At 37.7% G+C, this 21027-nt stretch overlaps 1 protein-coding gene across 6 annotated transcripts in view; it reads right to left on the bottom strand.

The window, feature by feature from the left end:
• Znf462 (zinc finger protein 462) overlaps positions 1–21027 on the bottom strand; it is a 137494-nt gene that overhangs the window by 95226 nt on the left and 21241 nt on the right. The window contains exon 1 of one of the 6 annotated variants that reach the window (XM_074051318.1): positions 1–19238. This exon is cut by the window's left edge and continues 12752 nt beyond it. The exons of the other annotated variants lie outside the window; for them this stretch is intronic. The gene's annotated coding sequence lies outside the window, so the exon portion shown is untranslated. Of the gene's footprint in view, positions 19239–21027 lie in introns of those variants that run through there. 6 annotated transcript variants of the gene reach the window in all.

The following is a 21027-nucleotide window of genomic DNA, read 5'->3' on the forward strand; positions in this document are numbered from 1 at the left end:
AAACAAAGTATGCTTGCCGGGTGTCAGCGGCTCACACCTGTAATCCTAGCTATTTGGGAGACTGAAATCAGGAGGATTGTGATTTAAGGCCAGTTCAGGCAAACAGTTGGTGAGACCATAAAGGTATGGCTCAAGTGTAGAGAGCCTGCTTTGTAAGCAAAAAAAGTTCTGAGTTTAAACTCTAGTCACACACACACACTCAAATCCATGATAGAAAATAGTTAAAAACAAGGGAGTAGTTGGTGTTCCAGAATCATAAAAACTGAAACATCCTGGTGAAGTCCCAGGATTTTAAGAATAAACACTGAATTCTAATAACAGCAAGACATTTAAAAATTGGCTACTATGAAAAATTAGCCTTTTTTTCATAGTAACATTCAATGATAGAAAACATAGACTTGAGAGAGAAACAAATTCCCAACTATGTATATAAGTAATACAAAAACCTTAAAGCATTCTCTAATCAGCATAGTCAGGAAATGAAGCTCACAAGTAACTCTTCTTCAAAACCTGTCCATCATGTGCCCAAAAGAAGGTTCAAAATCAAGATCTCAAAAATAGAGAACTTACAGGTGAGCAAAGGCTGTGTGCACTAAATACTTTTAGGACTAAGGTTGAAGTCTATGATACCTGCAAAATAAAATTGTAATCCTTTAAGTGCAATAATTGTAACAACAATAAATGATTCATAATAACCATGAAAATCCTTAAGCATTATAACAAAATAAAGAAGTAGGGTGAGGAAGCATTTGAGGCTAACTCTAAGTGGGTGAATATTCTCAAACCTTCAAAGCAGGCCATAAATAAATACTTGATACTGCTCCATTTTGAAGTTAATAAAACTCCAAACAGAGGCAGAGCACATTAATTAAAGTTAAATTTTAATTAGTAATAAAAATAAAAACAGACTATATAGCTTTTAATTACTAGAGGGAAGAAATCAAAGAAAATGCAGATCATGTAGTAAAAGGGGAAAGACAAAGGAAATTGCATAGAAATATAAAAGAGAATGCATAAAATTAATTAGAATCAAATATATATGCTACATTCATAAATGTGAATTGGTTAGCTCCCTTAGAAATATCCCCAGAGTAGATTAAAAAACAAACTTTAATTGCATTTTGTTCATAAAAAACACACAAATAGCCAAACGACACAAAAAGTTTGAAAGTAATCATATAGTCAAAAAAATATCAAGCAGAAGTAAGTAGGACTCATGATTAATATTATTCATGGTTAAATTCAAGATACAAAAGCTTTTAAAATGATAAAGATGAACACTTCATAATAAGAAAGTATAATCCACAGTGAAGATTTATTATGAATATTTATGCTCTCTTAACAGCACCAAATGGATACAGGAAAAAAAAAGTAGCAACAGATACATGAAATAAACACTTAATAGACTAAGTGGAGAAGGACAACTAAGGATATAATTAATACAATTAACAAAATTGAGTTAAAAAATACATTTCAAATTTTATGTCCTAGAAATTGAAAGCATAATTTCATTTTTCTCTAAGCATCTGTGGGCATTTAGAAAGGGTTTCAAGACCCCAAGGTTTACAAAAGTCTTTAAAGGCAAAATTAAGATATGACAAATAGAAAAAAAAAAAAAAGCCTGTAATTTCAACTTACAATGCAATAAAGCTAAGGAAAAAAAGGAAACAAATTTCCAAACACTGGGAATGATTTTTAATATTCTCCAAAACAACTTCTGGGATAATTACAAATAAAAATTCAACTGCTGAAAGTGACTTTTTTAAATGTTATATATTTAAATGTGGAATTTGGAAAAAGTGGTACTTAGAGGAAATTTCATAGCTCCATGAAAATTATAAATCAAGGAATAACAATACCTCATTATAAATCAAGAAATAATACTAAATGAATCAAATATGTAACTCAAGTACAAAGAAGAAAGAAAAATGGAAAAAAGGATTTGATTATGATAAAGATAGAAAATCAGGAATCAAAATATCAAATAATAATAGAATTCAGTAGCCACTTGATTTTTTAAAAATATAATACTGTGTGAAATTAAGTTAAAGGCTGGAGGCATAGCTCAAGTGGCAGGGTGCTAGCTTAACAAGTGTGAGCCCCTGAGTTCAAACCCTAGTACCACTGAAAAAATGGATAAATAAAAAACACTAGCCAGCCTAATTAAGAAAAATGGGGAGCAGAGCAAAACACAATTATAGAAAATTAAGGATAAACACAAATATAAAAGCAAAGTAGATTATAATTTAAAAATTACTCTGTATAAGTCATGACAATATTTGTTAACATAGTGTAAAGGATAATTGTCTAGAAATGTATATTTTATCAAAATTAATCAAAGAAGACTAGGAAACAGTCAAAAAGCGCATTCAACCACAAATCTTAAGAGCCTCAAGGAGGGGCTTGGGATACAGCTCAGTGATACAGAGCTCGCCCAGCATTTGCAAAGCCCTGGTTCAATCCCAAAGAGACTTCAGGGAATTCCCAAACCTGATGCTTTTTAAACTGTGTATCAAAAAGCATAAGATTGTTTCAATGTATTTCTAAAGCCAGTGTAATGTAAACATCAAAGATTATACCCAAATAGTAAATAATAATAGTAACAACAATAATAATAATGAAAAACAAGCCAATGTCACTTATAAATGTTGAGGCAAAAATTCAAAATCCAAATGCTCATTCCAGGACTATCATGCCATGATCAAGTGGGGTTGCCTGCAGGAAAGCAGTGTTTCAATAAAAGAAAATCTATCAACACTGTATTAGGAGATCAAAAGAGAAAAAAATTAATGTGATCAATACAGAAGAGGCTGAATGGCATTTGATGAAATTTAAGATAAACTCATCACCATACCTAATGATAAAATTAGAAACATCTTATGTCAAAAGCCACATGAGAATTATCACTACTAGCACTTTGCGGAAACACTGGCCAATGCATTTGTGCAAGAAAACAGAACAGAAGTAACTTTTGGAAAGGAGGAAATTGCCTCGGTGTGCACCCAGGTGAGTGATACTTCATTTTCTACCTAGTGATTTGAAGATTTTTCAACAAGACTTTTAACGTTTAAAGACAATCATCAAATGTAAAGCAATTGTGGTGATTTGGTGAATAATTGCTTGTCTACAAATTTAACTCCCTTACTTCCGGTTATTAAAGTGTGTGACTCTCTTGCTGACCATGACATTGACATTCCTTTTGCTCTCCTATCTGGGACTCTTTAAGGACTACTTAAGTCAAAATCTCAAATGATCTGTATTCAATGCTTTTATGACTCCAGCCATAAGGTCATTAAAATGGTTTTTTAATTGATAGCTGCAATTCTCAATCAACAAGTTCCTCTATGAATACATTTTAAAAACATTGATTTCCATGAAAAAGAAATGCTATATTCTATCCTGCTTAAAGGGATTCAAGCAGGTAGAGGGAAAACTGAGAATGAGTTCACATTATAAAACACAATTCATTAATTTTCCCTTAATACCATTGGGAAAAAATCTCAATCTCAGACCAGTCTAAATGAGTTTTCTCCCAAATTCTTTTCCCATAGCCTCAGACTGGTGTTCCTGCAAATTCATGGTCTCAATTCTACCCAGTAATCTGATGTTTACATAGTTAAGTCTGTCTCCCATTCTCCATTGTGACTGATTGAGAAGAAAAGAAGGTTTCACTTTCTATCTGGCCTTTCCTTCTTCATCTTCACAGGCACTTATCCTTTCCCTTTTATCCATCTGTTACAATGGAAGAGACACTCTCACTTCCTACCATCTAAGGTTGATTCCCCTACTTGGAATCAAGTCCTCTACTACCTCATCTGGGAGGCCACCTTCTGACTACTTTTCCATTCTCCATTGTCTTTGACCACTGGTAAAGTTATTTCCATCTTAAACGTTCACCTATCTGGGAGAAAACACACACACACAAACACACACACACCCCACATCTCTCTGGCCTGTCAGTCATCTTTCCTACAGAAACAATATATGTAGAAAGAGATCCTGGTTAGACTCCGGTGCATGATTTTCTGAATGATCTGAATGAATTATATGATTCCTTAACAATTTAAATTCTCCAAACCTTTTTTCCCTCACCTCTACACAAGGTAATACATATTTCACGAGGCTGTTGCAACATAAAGCTTTTGGCATAGTTTTTGCCATATACAAATTCTTAATCCTAATTGCCATGATTTCCATTAATTCCTCCTTTTCACAAACATTCTGCTTTCATACTTCTCACACTTCTCCTTCCATCCTCTATATTTGGGTTTTATAACTATAATTCTGCTAAAACAAATTCACCATGGTCAGAAACAACCTTCTTAGGACCAATGACAGGATACTTTTACTTTCAGACGTTACTTGACCATTATTTAGGCACCATCCTCCCCCATAACATATGTTTTCCTTTAAATAACTCTTCATCATGACCAGTTCCTCCAATGCCACCAGTTTACATTCATCCTTTAATCTCCATTTAGACAAGTATTTCTCAACCTCAGCACTACTGCTATTTGGTACTGGATGACTGCTTGTTGTGGGGGTTGAGCTGAACATTGTAGGGTATTTAGTACCACAGACTGACCACCCATTAGATGCCAGTAGTATCTTCCCCCACACTCAGTAGTGACAGCCAATAGTATTTCTACTGGTCTCTCTAAAGACATGACAAAATTATCCCCAGTTGAGTACAACTGTCACTATCAAGCCTTTCCTGGCACCCTAATGCTGGGTTGAGGCCCCTCAGAGGTGTCCCCAAATCCCCCAAACATTTTTCACACAGCACTATCTGCTTAATTTCCTGTCTCCTCACACTGCATTATAAGTTCCTTGAAAGTAGGGACCGTGCTATTTGATCTCAGCTTTAGCCACAGCGCAGACTGTATATATGGTTCTTCCATCATTTGGAAACAGATTTATTATAAGACATAGTTTAATAATAGATTTAAGGGTTAAACTTCCTGCACATTAAATATAAACTTTGATTTCAACATACACTTCACCCATCCCCCTTTTTGGCAGTATTCAGGTTTTTGTGCTCACTCTGCATGCCCCTACCCCTTTTTGCATTAGTTTAATTTTAATTTTTTTGCTCAGGGGCAGCTTTGAACTGTGATCCTCCTACCTCTGCCTCCCACTTAGCTGGGATTACACTGGTGAACTCTCATGTCTGGCCATCAACATACTCTTATTTTTAAGAAATGTATATATATATGGGGGAAAGGATCTTAGCACGGAGGAAATAAGGAATCAAACACTAATGATAGTGTTAAATTGCTGGGCTGTTTGTGTTTGTGTGTATGTGGAGGGGAGGCATGGAGCAGGAGTTGGTGGAGAAGCTGAGGATCAGAATTTGACAAAGGCTTTGCCTCAATCCCATCTGGCCACAAATCAGGGGTCTGATTTGTGGCTAGAGGCCATTCCAGGGCAGATCAGCAGGGCCCGTCTCAGGCCTCTTTCATTCTGTGTTATCAAGTTCCAGTCATCTTCTCTAATCCCAATACCATCCTTCTTTTAAGACTCCCTAGCAGATTTGGCAGTTTGGGACTTAATGATATGTTCCTACCTTGTCTTGTTCTCCTTTTCTCAAATCTTTGTGCACATTAATATGCTCTTTTACTGCTCCTGCCCCGGCAAAGAAATTTCAGACAAAGAAGTGTCCTTACTAAATTTAATTTTCACTAATAAAACATTACTGCATTCCAGAATACTGGTATATTGAAAAGAACTAACTGGATTCCAAATCGTTTATTTCTATGGAATTACTCAAAAATAAAAAAAATCCTTTAAAGATCCACACATTAAAGTAGAGTGAAATCATTGGTGGCCTAGGTTCAATGCAGTATAGGCAAAGATCTTTTGTCACCAAACCTAAGGACCCCAGGCATATGGCTCCTTTGCTTACATGCTCAAATCCCTATTTCTCCTTAAGGAAATCTTACATTGCAAAGCAGAATGCACAGACTGCTACTATCCAAATAATGATGATAATAATAATGATATGTTAACCTATAAATATAGAGAAATAACTGGAAGACATATGTTCCAGACCCTGAAGTCTTCTCTGGGTGTGGAATTGAAAAGAACTTTTACTTTGTCTGAATTCCAACTTCTATAATGTTTGAATTATTTCATCAGTATGTGGGTTTTACAAACTGGAAATTATTTGTGAAGGTTAAGTGTTTTCTGAGAAATAAGAGAATAAACTAAATTGTCTCTGTCTTAAAAAAAAATCCCTAAGTCTACCAATGGCTAGCCAAGTCAGTCCACATTTTAGAGAACGTGTGGGTGTGTGACAACTTTGGTGTTTAAAATCTTAATGAGTCCACAAAATAATGTGGGCACACGAACAAAAGAGGCACAGCCAAGACAGACCACAAAACACTAACTGCATATTAGCAAATGGACCAGTGTCAGTACTTTACGAGTTGTTGTCATAAACTTCAGACTGGAGCAGGTGTGTCTCATACTAGAGATAGTAAGGTTTGCAAGAAAACCATACTTAAACACAAACTTTATTCAGTCAACCCTGTTGACTGACTATCCTATTTAATGTTCACCTTCATTCTATGAGGTACTATTGAGGGCACAGCCTCTGCCCTCATGGGACCATATACTCAAAACTACATAGAAATATCTTAAATGTCTCTCAAGAAATGAGAGTTGATATAACCCATTAATTGCCCTTTGGAGATGTGTGGGATACCCGCTATGACCACCTCATCCCACAACTGAGATCCTGAGAGAAAATAGGAAATCTGAGACTCACTGGGATAAAGTCTGCCTTAGAAGTATCTTGTCTTTGTTGAGATCCATTCCATCTCACATTTAGACTGGTGAAGAGAGACTGACTGACCTAGAGCTCTCTGCCCTCATTTTAAAAAGACAAATCATTTCCAGTTGAGCCAAAACTAAGTATTTATTGATCAGCTACCATGTGGTAACACTGTGTACTTACTGAACACTTTAATGCTTACCAGAAAACTGATGTGATTCTAGACATGAAATACACACACACACACACACACAGAGGTGGGGACAAAAGGCTGACATAAAACATGTCATTTCTCACAGAAGTTAAAATACAGATGGGACAAGATTAATATAAAAAAAATTAGAGAATGAAGAATTCCACATTCTATAATAAAGTATGGATTGTTATTGTACATTTTCTATTTACAAAGGCAGGAGAACAGCCATGACCAGGGCAATTGGGAAAGAAAGTACAGAATTTAAGGTAGAGAGGGTAGATTGAACAATGAATGGTCTTGAGCTAGGTGTGCTGGCTTGAGCTTGTAATCCCAGCTACTTGAGAGGCAGATATCTGGAGGATCTTGGTTCAAGACCAGCATGGGTAAAAAGTTATCAAGACTCTGTCTCAATCAATAAGCTCAGTGCGGTAGCCCACATCTGTCATCCCAGCTATGTGTGAAGTTATAGGTAGAAGAATGGTTATCTGAGCCCAGTCTTAGGCAAAAATACCAGAACTTAACTAAAAAAATAATTAAAGCAAAAGAGGGCTAGGGATAAGCCTCAGTAGTAGAGCACCTGTCTAGAAAGCAAGAGGCCCTGAGTTCAAACCTTAGTACTGCCAAAATAAATAAACAAATACATGAGTGTAATAAAAATAAATGCATGTTCTTACAGTGCACAGCTATAATCCCAACACTCAGGGAACAGGGGTAGGAGAATGGAGAGGTCGAGGCCAGTCTGGGGTGTTTAGTGAGAACATGTCTCAAGAAACAAACAAATAAGGCTGGTGCAGGGTTTAAGTGGTAGAGGGCCTGCCTGGCAAGCATGAGGCCCTGAGTTTAAACTCTATGTTGCCAAAAAAAAAAAGTCATGGACACTGAAAGCAATGCTAATGATCTGATTTGATCGTTAGCAGGTTCATTTATTCATCAAATTATCACACCGCATCCCATGAAAAACAAACAAACAAAAACATTCTTGAAAGCTAGCAGTCAGAATGGGTCAGTAGACCAAGCAAGCAGAGGTTTTAGCAGTTAAATACTACACTTTAGATCCAACTCTACCGCCTACCACCTGATCTTAGGCAAGATACAGAGCTCTTCCTCACCTGTAGAATGGGACTGAAAAAATATCCATCTCAAAGGGATTAAGGAAGATAATATCTATGAAGTCTCAAATGTCAGATTCTTCCCTTGTCCCTGCATTTGGAAAGTGACCTGGAACTCTTATCATTCTTAATCATAGGAAAGTGATATAATGAAAGCTGTGTCAGCTCAAGATTATTTTGGCAGCACTATGAAGGACTTCTGGGGCAGAGAGGGTAGTGAGACAGGCGGCCAGGCAGATGCTGAAATGGGTGTCCAGGGATGAGAGATAAAGTAGGTCTGGGCCAGGAACATGTACTGGGGGTGAGAGGAAGGGTCAAGTCTACAGGATATTTAGAAGAGAGAAAGGACAGAAGCTAATGCTCAGTGAACTCCATCTAATAACCAGGTCACTACTTTCTGACCCATCTAGAATAACTAATGAGATATTGTCCAAGCTTGATTTTTTAAAGCATATGTCAAGAGCAGTTTGTTCTTTGGTGATAGATGAAAAATTAGACTTTTAACTGGATTTAAAAAGAACACTGCCAATGATGGAGTAAATATCACCCAAGAAGCAGTCATTCCTTAGGGTGGAGGAATTTAAGCAGATGGTGCTCACTGACAGCGTATCAGACTTTGATAACCACATTCCATATATTTTCTAGCTAACTAGATAGCAAAGAAATTACCTAGATCAGCACTGTCATATGGAAATATAAGCCATATCGTAATTTTAAAATTTCTAGTCACCAAAACAGGTATAATTCTTTTCAATAGTATATTCTATTTAGCCTAACATATCAAAAATATAATTTCAACAATCAACATTAAAAACTTATTTTAGGAGATATTTTATATACTTTTTCCTTTTTCTAATTCAGCATATTTCAAACTTCTGGCAGCTTATCTATTTGGATCAGGCACAGTTCAAGTGCTCAGTAGCCACATGCTGCTCAGGCTACCATATTGGATACCATAGATGTATAAAACCTTGAAGGATCTCTTTGAACAAAATATTTATTCAACAGTTTTCATTGGCACTTATCTAATGTGACTGAACATCTGGAGAGATTTAAAAGGCTAATCTAATCACAACTGGGTAATGTGCTTACACCCCTGTAAGACCTTTACATTTTCCTTATGATAAAGACCAACGAGTTGGAGATTCCTCCCATTCAAAAAAGAGAGCTGGTATTTTGTTTTATAGATTCTTGAACAAATATCTTATATCTTCTCTCTGTAACAACAGAGATACAAAGGTCTTTCTCAAAGCACAATGTCCCTACTACCTATTATTTCCAAACTGGTCATTTTCAGAATGCACCAACCCCAGAGCTGATCCAGCTGAAAGCAACCTTTGGCCAAAGGCTGTGTTGAACTTGGAACTTGGCCTGTCTAGCTTTACCCAGCATGGCAGCCAGGAGCATGGGCTGAAAGCCCATCTGCCTGAGTTTGGATTCAGTCTTTACCACATAATATAACAATTGTCTAGTCTTAGTAAATTGGATTACCTCTCTATGAGGAAATTCCATTTCCTCATCTATAAAAAGTGGTAAAAATGGCACTATTTCACAGGATCATAGTAAAGATTACATGAGGTAATATACAAGAATTATTTGGACATACAGTCTCACCAGTAATTCTTAGCCTGTATCTTCAAGGACTTCTCCAGTCCTCCAGAAATATCAGTGTCATGTTTCTCAATACTCCGAAAGAGATTTGTAGGCAGCATTGCACAAGAGAAAGAGCACAGTGGCCTGCTTTCACATCCCTGCCTTGACACCTAACACATCTGCAATCACATGCAAGTTACTCAACCTATCTGAGCCTCTGTTTTCTCTTAGGCTAAACAGGAAAAACATTTGTCACATCCTAAAAGGAATAACAATAAAACTGAAACCAATGCATAACCATACAGCAAAGATTAAATTAGACAACAGAGATAGCAGGTAATCTGGCCTTTAGAAAATAGTTTCTGACCCCTTTCCCTTCTCCATCAGAGCTTGTTGCTTCAAATACATTAGTTTGGGGATGAGTTAGAGTATATCTCTTCTGAGTGAAGTAAAGGGAGCAATTACACCAGTACTATTGACTATTTCAGTGGGCCTTTGTTAGTTTACCAAAATTTTATGTTTCCAATCATCACTACAACCCATTCCACACAGACTATAGCAAGCTACTTGTTCTAAGGACTGTTTTATGAAGAGCATGGTGATTTCCTTCCATGATGATACATCCTCACAAGGTTAGAGGATGTCCCTTGAATATCTCAACTTCCTTCAAAAGCTTACAAAGCATTTGTCATTTGTGTGTGAGTCATCCATGGTATACTGGAAAGGGCTTGTCAGAAGACAAGATTTGGGTGTCTATCTTGGTTTTCAACCAGCTGTGATTTTGGGGAAGTTGTTTGACCTCTGTGGGTCACACAATGCTTCTACTTTGTGGGGTTATTGCAGAGAATAAATTTATGTAATATATACTGAAAGCCCTCCCTACAATTTATTATAAGTTTTGCTAATCAATATAAGGGACAGATTTATCTAAACCTGACTTCCATCTTTTTATGCATTGGTGGTATGTTGTAGGGACTTGCTCAGCGGTATAGAGTGGAATCTTGCTTTATATGTCACCTGTGTCATCTACTCTCTTCTTCCCTAGTTCCAAAGTCAGTAACTGGAGATCGAGACCTGACTTTGAGAGCAGGAATATCATGAGGCAAAGGCAAGAAGCCTGAGGCCAGGATGACTCATGGCTGTGGAATCCATTAACAGTGGAATGTGTTTCTCCTCCATGTCAAGTCTCTGGGTTAGCAATGTACAAATGACAGATGAAGGAAAGACATATTTCTTTGCATACCAAAATTATATATGTATGCATATGTACATACATGTGTGTGTATGTGTGCACATGTGCACATGCCTCCAGATAGGAAGGCAAAAATCTAAGCAAAGTATTCTTCTATTAGGTTATAGGAAAATAGAAACTGACTTGATGTTTTCAGAAGAAATTTTCATAAAGTATGATGGGTCTTTCAGTTGTCTTTTTCTCCACTGCCTTGTCTTGGAGGTTGCCAAATTAAACTTCACAAACCTTTAGGTATGATTAAATTTTTTAAGAAAAATGATAAGTGAAAAGAAAGAGAATTCTTAGATTGAGCTGCAGAAGTTTCCAGGATTGTAAGATGTTGAGGTCCCAGTGTTATTAAGTGGGACATGGGAATGTATGGCTTGTGTGAAGCTTAATAATGCCACAATTTTTTAAAAAAGTGGTCAAAACTTAAAGCTAGTAAAGCTTGTGTTACATGCTCATGTGTAGAGAGAAACTTAATCTTCAATCCACTTTTGTTAAATGGATGCCAGGATTATTACAGAACAAGAGGAAAGGACCTCAAAGGGGACATTCCAGATACCTGTGCTTGGATTTTCTCACACTGCTGTAGTTATTAAAACTCTATTAGACTAGCTGCTAATAATTTTCAAATGGTCCATTAGTTCTACCAATGACCTTGGGCCACTACCAATTTCAAACCTTGCCTTCATGTCTTAATCAACAACCTCAAATGGAATCCTCTGCTTTCAATAGAGAAATACATTTTCAAGACAGAATGTGGATTGCATAGGTTCTTTGTCATTAGGGGATTTGTATAATGTGGAATTTAACCTAAAAACCCCAATCTTTCTGAAAGGAAAATGATCCCTCTGAGATTTCCTTCACTAAAGCAAGGTGAACACTAAACTTTTCTATTTAAAAATTTTTTTTCTTTGTTTAACAGAAAAGAATGCATCTCTCAGGACTCTCTGGAAAACTCTCTTGAATGTGCTTAATCAACAATGAGAGTTCATTCAGAGGAGGGAAAAATGCCAGGAAAATATACCCTAAGCTACTTCAGCTGAATCTGAGGAACCGTCACCTTCTCTATAATCAAGGGCGTGGAGAAGGGAAGAAGTTGAAAAAGTGATTTCATTTTCAGATGGGACTAAAGAAGATTCTGAGAGAAATCAACACCATGAAAACAGCGTGCCAAGACTACAAGGAATGTCCTTTTCTTGGGTTTGGAACCAAAAATATTTCTCTCTCTCTCTCTCTCTCGACCATCTTAACTTCAAAACCAGAAGCAAAGAACTTCAGTCAGTATGGAGTTCCTCTGGCTGCTCCCTACATTTCCATTCTTTTCACAGAGAAGGCAAAAGACAGCCCACTCTATGTCTCTGCCAACAGAGATGAGAAAAAAAAAATCACTTGTTTTTAAACTTTTAGAGGACACAGATAACTCAAGAAAAAGCAGAGATGAATAGATTATTTGGGAATAAAATGTTAGATTTTAAAAATCAAGAAGTGTGAGAATTTCCAGTGATTTTATCATGAGTCTGGGCTTTGTGGTTTGTGTACCAGGAAAATCTACTTTTCTCTTTTTTTTTTTGCCTCTTTATGTTATTATTATTATTATTATTATTATTATTATTTTGGTACTTTTGTTCCAGGAAGAGAACTCTTCTTCAATACTGTGAATATACCAGGCAATCTCCCATTTCCTAGAATCAATCATCTCATTTTTTCAGTCAGGTATATTTTCTGTTCTACCCTTGACTTTTCACTAGTTTTAACCAAATTGGCTAAAAATCTTCTTGATTTCCTATATTAGCCGTATTCTTTACCAATAAAAAGTTTGCCTTATTCTTCACTCAACCACAAGAATATAGAGGAAACCACCAGATTTTAAGGATCCCACTGAGTCTTCAAGAACAAAATTGAGAAATTTTCTTGGGTCATTTCTTTGTTCATCGTTGCTGGCAAGTCCCCAGGCTAGAGAATGCAGTAATCTCATGAAAATTGAAAGACATAGTCCCTTACGCACTCCCTCCGATGCAATATTGTTTCATGTCACAGCATGATGCAAGTGACATGAGTTTTAGGGCAGAGGACAAAGGCAAGGAATGACCTCTAGAGCTCCTTATCAAAGGGTATGCTCTTTGACCTGGACACATTCGGTTAACCTGAGACATTCTCTCATGTGCTGATGGCAAGTTTAAGTGCATCACTGGGGATAAGTCTCAAATGTTTCTCATTATTAATGCAGTTAAGCCCAGCTACACAATACAAGAGGAAAATCTTGGGTTGGATATAGAGTAAGAACTGCAGAGAGGTGATATGATATTTTATTGAGTCATTTCACGTGCTAGATTTGTGTGTGCCCAAAAAGGGCTCAAGAAGGAAATGACAGAATTTTTCTAAAGATGTCTGGGAAACTCCAAAGCAAGAGATTTGATCACCAGTGTTCCTGGAAGGGGTACTTCAGGTATTGTTGTCTTTATGTCTGGAACAAATGGTAGGCTGATGACAAATTTGAAGAATGAAGTCACACATAGCTTCATTAAGGCCAAGAAGGATTTAGATATTGTTTTTATTGCCGAAAGACTTAAATTCTATCACCAGATTTTATAAACTTTTTGGCAGAATATTATCCATGGCTTAACCAATAGAGAAAATGTCTAGAGTAGGAATTCTGTGGGTATATTAGAAGAGTGATAAATGGAACCTGAGACCAATGTGGAATGAAACTCGACACCAAAAGAAAGAGACACCAAAGAAATGGTCAAGCCCATTAGTTGGCCTAGATATGGATATGGACTGCAGCTTAAAATGATCCTATATCTTGATCAATCTGGGTAAACCAATATGTCTGAAAGATTGGATGACCAGATGTCCAAGCTACTTGGGTGTTCAAATAGCTCTATTTGGTGGAGTTGATCTTCAGCAATGAGAAAGAGCACAGAAGTCAAAGACATTGCTTTATAATGCACTACTCCCAGGTGTGGCAATAGGTTTATGCCTGCCCATGACTACAGATACTAGATTATGAGCTTCTGGAAGGTGGGGTCTAGATCTTTTGTTTCTGTGTTGCTAGTCTTCAAGCCTGGAAAGTAGTCAAGTACTCTCAATAAATGTATGAGGGCTGGAGATGTAGCTCAGTGGTAAAGCTCTTGCCTAGCAGCATACACAAGGCCTGGTTTTGATCCCCATCACCACCAAAAAACCAAATAAATAAGTGCTTGAATGAATGAATGAATGAATGAAAGAGTAAAATTAAATAAGCCTAGTGTATAGCATTCACTAATAGGAAAACAGGTTGTCTTTTTTTTTTTTTAACTAACCAAGCAGAGTCTGAGCAGAGCAAGGCTGTGTAAACACCAATGGCAGCCATAAATCAAAGAAAAGGGGAGGGGGATACACAGTCTGACAAAGAGAGTTCTCCAGCCTGGTTCCCTTTTAACCAGACTCCCCTGTACATATACCACATCCCATCACTGGCATTACTTTCAAATCCAAAAGACAGCAGCAGCAATAGCAACAACTTGAGCTCGTTAACGATCACAACCCTCTAAGCTACCAGAGCGCAGGGGAGCAAAAAGGCAGGAAAGTTTCACAAGATAAATGGAGGGGCAGAAATTTCTGAGGTCTCTGCTTTGAAGGGGGTGGAAGGAAGGGTGTGTGCATAGGGAGTGGATGTACTGACTTCAACTAGGCGTCCTATTAGGCCAATATTTTGCAAAACCAGGTGTGCTCAATTTGCTTATTAAAGTTCTCACCCTGGGGCAACTGACAAGACTCATCAGTCCAGGAAGACATGTGCTATGACCCCAAGGCAAGTTAAAGCATACCAGAATATTTTAAGCTAGAAAGAGGATCTTTTTGTTAAAGTGAAAGGGGATCATTCTGTTGAAACAATTGACTAGGAAGAAAAGAATTAAGAGCCGTTATTTTCCAAAACAAAGGCTCAAGGTTAGATTGAAGTTCCAGAAGGAACAAGGAAAACATTTTTATTGATGATTCTTTAAGTGATGGCAACTATGAAAGAGAAATGTTTCATTTGATGGCAAGACTCTGAGGTGGACTACCTCATCTACTTCCTAAGTGGTCTATGAGTTAATCCTCTTGAACACCAAGATCTCTTAGAAATCTAGGTAACTCTTGCCCCTCATTGGCTGATAAGATAAGAGATGTGAAATAGCCAATGGAAATTGCCTAAGGGGAGCTGTCTGATGCTGAAGATGCCAAAATAGAAGAGACCCAATTCTGTTTTCCAGACCAGCCAAGTGAGATGAATGGGAAATGACAGCAGCCTTGTCTATGTTGTTATCAATGACAGTCATTTTGAATTAAGGCATTGCAGATTGCTCTACCTGTGAAACACAGTTCCCTACCTGCGAAACACTAACCCTATTCCGGGCAAAGTATTATCGGTTCTGACACGGGAGGCTAAGCATGACAGCTCTGGTGGTAGGTGCTTCATATCCTGAAGATAAATAAAGTCTACATTTATTGAACATCTATCATGTAACTCACATGTGCTAGATGACCAGAAATCCATAGCACTTTGTAGATTTCCAGCACATTGATTTACATTTGTTCTCACAACAGCTCATCTTTGGAAGAAGAAAAGGTTCCAAAATTATGCTTTACATCTTGTGAGGGTCATGTAACAAGAAAATTTCTAATCAAAGATTTTTCTTCGAAATTTACTGTGTATACTACTTATGGGTAACAAGCAAAAGTCCTCTCCAATCCCAATTGCATCATTCTAGCTACATGAAACCTATAGGCTCCAATATTGTGCAAGGCAGACATACTCCCTGTGCATTCCTTGATAGACAGTTTATTTGTCTCACTAAAATAAATAAGGACAAGAGAAATAGGGAAAAAAATAGAAAAAAAGAAAAATATATACATGGTAGGCTTGGCTTTGGTCCTAAAGATCCAGAGAGTTTTTGTGCCACCTAACAACTTAGTCACCTTGAGAAAACTTCCTTAAATGTTCTTAGAGTCAATTTCTATGGCTATAAAATGAGATTAAATAAGCAACATTCAAGGTTCCCTTCTTCTAGTTTCAAAATTCTGGCAAAGGTAGGAAAACTGTCAGGAAATATCTTGAATGATGACTATCAGTGCACCACAGCTCTGGTTTGACTCAGTGTTTGTAAACTTGGATATTCCTAGGGTGATCCTACATCTTCCCTAGAGGAGGAATATTCAGTACATGGCCTATGAGGTCTCTTAGAGACTGCAGGCAATGATAGCCAAACTGTGGGTAGCACATAAGAACAACATGTAGGAAAATGGTATTGACACTGGGAGACAAGGAATCCTCAGCAACAATGCACAAAGAGTCCTTCCAGCTAGCTGATAAAGCACATGGTAAAACCCATTACTGGTTAAAATTGCTACCTAACAACCTGTTACCCTGGATAAGTCACCCTGGACAAGTTATTCTGAATGAGATTTTCTGCCTCTGACTAAGTATCTTCTTTATTTAAAAACATTTAGAAATAGGACAGCTTCATGAACACTAAGTTAGAAAGTGTTTTGGTAGGGAGTAAATCTGTGATTTTAAATCACATAATTGTAAGGGACAGCAGTATAGGAAGTGCCACCACCCGTCATTTACCCTCTCCCGCCTACTGGAGCCTTCTCTGCTTGATCTTCACACTCTCTTCAAACAAGCCCAGACAAGCCACCAAATCCTCAAAGTGGAGCTCCAGGCAGTCTCCACCAATCAATCAAAACTGGCACAAGAAATAGAAGCTACCTGCCAACACGGTTGTAGTGGAATAAGCATGGATCACCAAGGCAGGAAATGGCAGTTCCCTTTAGGGCTTCCCTAACTAACTTTCTACATTGTGGACTTTGGACAAATCACTTAAGCATTTCCAGAGCTGCAAAATGAAGGAATTTAGTGGAATGACTTCAGAGGTCCATAAAATGAGTGACTTCACATTCACTAGAGATGACAGTATTTCCTTCCCTTTCAGACCCTATCTACCCCTTCTGTCTTTGTGTAGCTGACATTATTGTGCACTTAGGGATCAAGATTTAGAATGTGCTCAGTCTATGTCTGGATCCTCAAGGCAGCATCCCAGCATTTTATTTTTAAAATCAGGATCTAGTATCATTGCCAACACACAGTGGCTTGAATACTGAGAGCTGGATACCCTTGAGTCATTATCAACTTTTGAAACAGGCAGTGGATTCACACAGTTGAACAGAAAGACACTTCAAGCTTTAAAATAATTTTGGATTTATGTAAATATACTGGAGCCAAGAAAAGATAGAGAAAGTTTAAAGCATGGTCTAGTGAGGTAACAATCCCTAACCATCTAATTACCACCTAATTCTCACTCTCTTTTTCACTAAACCAGTAGTATTCAATGAGCTACTTCTGTCATGCTAAGGCCAAGAAACTTGCTTCTTGGGCAGGAGTTACGTGTTGGTTAGGCGTCATACATTTTTATAGGCTATCTTGCTCATACTTTAGCTTTTTCTGGGGAAAACACAAGCCTCTGTTTATCTAGATGAGGAAGCATCCAAAGAATAAGAGCAAATAACTATGACAGCATGACTCTCTGCCATCCCACCCTTCTGCTCACATGGCTTATATGAGGACAGGAAATTGGGGTATAGGTAGGAACTGGAAGCTCTTAAATCATCAAATGGGCTCCAAAACACCAAGCGGTCGTCAACATCAGTCCCTTACACAGTATAGTCACTTCAAGTTGTTCTTGATCTACAGTCCCGAAGGTAGCCTGAGCTCTGTACCATATGGCTAAGGAGTGACCTAATGCTGCTTTCTGCTGGAGAAGCTGGAACAGAGCAGGATCATTTGCTACAGTGATCTGAGTCACTGCTCAGCAACATCTCAGGGCTAACATGATCACATGTTCAGCTGCTACTTAAAGCCTTGGAGGCACTTCAACCTCTTAACTTGGGTAAGCATTAGGAGCCTAGAAGGTAGAGTCCAGCTCCTCAAAATAACTTTAAAGGGACTATACTCCCTTGTCAGAACTTCTAAGCATGCCAACAAGGACACGACCATGAGTTCTTGGGCCATGATCACTGTTTTCTGTTACTAAAAAAATTACTGGCAACCAGACAAATTTTCTTAACTTTCTTCTTTCTACTCAGTTGTTTCTTCTCTTCCATTTCTAAAACAACAATCTTCTCACCCCCGTGAGACTCTTAAACTTAGAACAAAAACTAGAGAACGATTTGATTGTCTTAGATTATTCTACAGCCACTCTCTTTAATGTGAGCAGGATGTTTTATGTTAGTAGTTTCAGAGGTAGACAAGATGTGAAAAAATAATTTTCCTTCCTTTTCTCAGGAAGCCAAAGAGTCTGACCTGACAAATTTTGCAACAGAGTCAATTTTCTTTTGCTTGAAATTAATGCAGGGCATATCTTAGAAAGGTATGTTGGCCACACTCATTGCTTTGAAGCACAATCTTCATTTTCCCAAGTTACCTCTTATTCTTTGGGCCAAGTTGTACTGAGCTGGTCCATCACACATTCATTACACTAACCTGTACAACTACATATCATGCATACTATTAGTTCCTAGATCATGTTGATCCAGTAGCCAAGGTCACTCTGATTCACAAATAGGTCAGCTAGCAGTGGCTTAATATAAGAGGCAACAGTTTCAAATCAGGCTAGGCAGGAAACCTTATGGAACAAATCCCAGGTCAAAAAATGGTTTTCTTCATCATTAGTAGAGAAAAAAATTTTTATTTGGGTAGATCAGTAACAATTTCTTTGTATTTAGAAATCAACAAAGACTTCCCTTTGTCTCTGCCAAATGCATTAATATGAAAACTATGCATTCAATTGAACTGATGAGTGACAAATATTCTGCTGACATTACTTATAGTGGGAGGGAAAAGGCAGGGCAGAGAAGGATGGTGATAGAAGTAAAGCAGAGTAAGTATCCTGCCACTAAGATGACATTTCCTAAACTTAACTCACTCAGTATACAGTACCCTTAAGGTGCCCTAAAGGTACTAAATTTCTGGGGAAGAAAAGACTAAAGCCTATTCCAAAGCTCCAATTAATATCAGCTACAAGTATCAAGTTCTGCAGAAACTCTTCCTTTTTCTACTTCCTGCATGTAAGTCATTCAAGCCCAGTGCCTCTTTCCTCCTCCCTTGCACTCTCAAGGTCAATGGTTCCTATATATAGCTTCTAAGAATGCATATTCTAGGCTCCCACTCTATACCTACAGAATCCCTCCAATGAATCCCTTTTTGTTTTCAAGTTCTCAGAGTAATTCTGAAGATCAACCAAGTTTAGGACTCACTGCCCATTCTATACTCTCATGACAATTTTTCAAAGGAGCTGTTCACCCTTCCCCTGCCCGCGCCCCCACCCCTCCGCCACACCATGGTTTCTCAAACATTTTCCTTATAAGCAAAGAAGAGAGCAGAAAAACTTCTTCCACTGCCACCCAAGCTACCCAAATATCCAGCAGATTCTTCACATTCTGAAGCTCTTAAAACAAACATGAGTGTCTGGTGCAAAGTTTGCTCACCAGCCCCCATGACTTGGGTGAGCTCCACTCTCCATCTAAATGCACAATCCAAGGGCTGCTAATTCCAGGTAAAAAAAGTCAAAGAAGCCTCAGTCTTAGCTCTGGACTCCATCCAAACTTCACACAAAAAGATTTACTAATCCCTTGTATACAATATAAAAATAATAATACAAAAGCAAACCCACCTGCCATTAGCCAAATCTAATCTAAACCTTCTTTGCAGTAATAATTTTACACAGGGCACTTCAACACCAAACTTGGCCTCACATGTACCATAAATAAACTAATGATGCAGGCCCGTGTGTACAAGGTACTCTGGGAAAATACAACTCCTTACAACAAATCAGGATAAAATGTAACGATTAAAATCAGAACTAGCAAACAGGATCATGAGGAAGAAAACCTTTTCATTTTCCATCCATACCCTATTCAGACTTCACTGGGCCAGCATTAATATGGGCTCTTGCTTCAGAAAGGCTTTGACTTTCCTGCTATTATCCTAGTCTTGCTGTAACACATACTTTATATTAGAATGCGTTCCAGGAAGCATATGGCAACAGAACTAGGTCAACCATTAACCAAATAACAGGAAACTGCTCTGCAGCGCACACCCTTCAAAAGCTTGCTTAATGAGCTGGCTCTTCAGAGTATGTCCTTCAGTGAGGTTGGAACTAACAGGATCCGTGGGTTTCTTTAATGCTCAAGGTCACCTAATACCTAGAAAGCTTCTGCACATACTAGACTTTCAACCATCTGAACCATCCCATTGAAATGTTCAAGAACGGAAGTCAAAGGTGAAGAAGGATGTGTTCTGAATCTGCTTGACTGTCCTCAAAGAACATTGACTATTTTCCTGTTTCTATGGCTCCATTCTTCCAATTCTGTTAAATTGATAGGAATCATTACACACTCATCTTTTCTTTCCATAACAATTTTCTCTCTATTCCTTGAGGCTTCCACACCCCCAATTTACCCTATAAAATACATGCCATAACCCATTTGGACCTAATAGGTCTAATAAAGTCTTACTTTCATACCAACGGTCTTGAATTGTTGAATATTCTTGACTTTGACTTTTTCCATTCCAGTGTTTCTGATTCAATTATATGAAGTCTAACTTTATAATGAGCTAAGGAGTCATTCAGGATCATGCTAGCAAACTATCATCTTCAAATAGTACCCTTCCTAAAGCTACCAACAACCAAACTCTACTTAGCCTCTTTAACCTATATGGCTATTAGACACTTCAAAATGAATATAATATGGATCAGTAGAATTGGGCAGTTTCCTTTGATGGAGACTTGAATTAACTCTCATCTTTAAATTAGAATGTCAAGGCCAAATCTTTTCTCACTAACATTTAAAGCTATATATCTAGTGGCATTTGGAATAGCAATCATGGTGTAGAAGAATCTAAGAGATACTATTTTGTTTCAGAAATTCAGACACATTTAGGAAATGGGCATGTAGGAGCAATATGACCTTTTAAAAATGTTAAGTTTAATTGGTTTATTGACTCAAAACTTGCTTTTTTGACTGTCACATCTATTCTAGGCATTTTATAAGGCACCAGTGATACAAGGAAGGACATGAGAAACTGAGCCTCCCT

This window comes from Castor canadensis, chromosome 13, assembly GCF_047511655.1.
Source record: "Castor canadensis chromosome 13, mCasCan1.hap1v2, whole genome shotgun sequence".
In the NCBI taxonomy this organism is placed as follows: domain Eukaryota; kingdom Metazoa; phylum Chordata; class Mammalia; order Rodentia; family Castoridae; genus Castor; species Castor canadensis.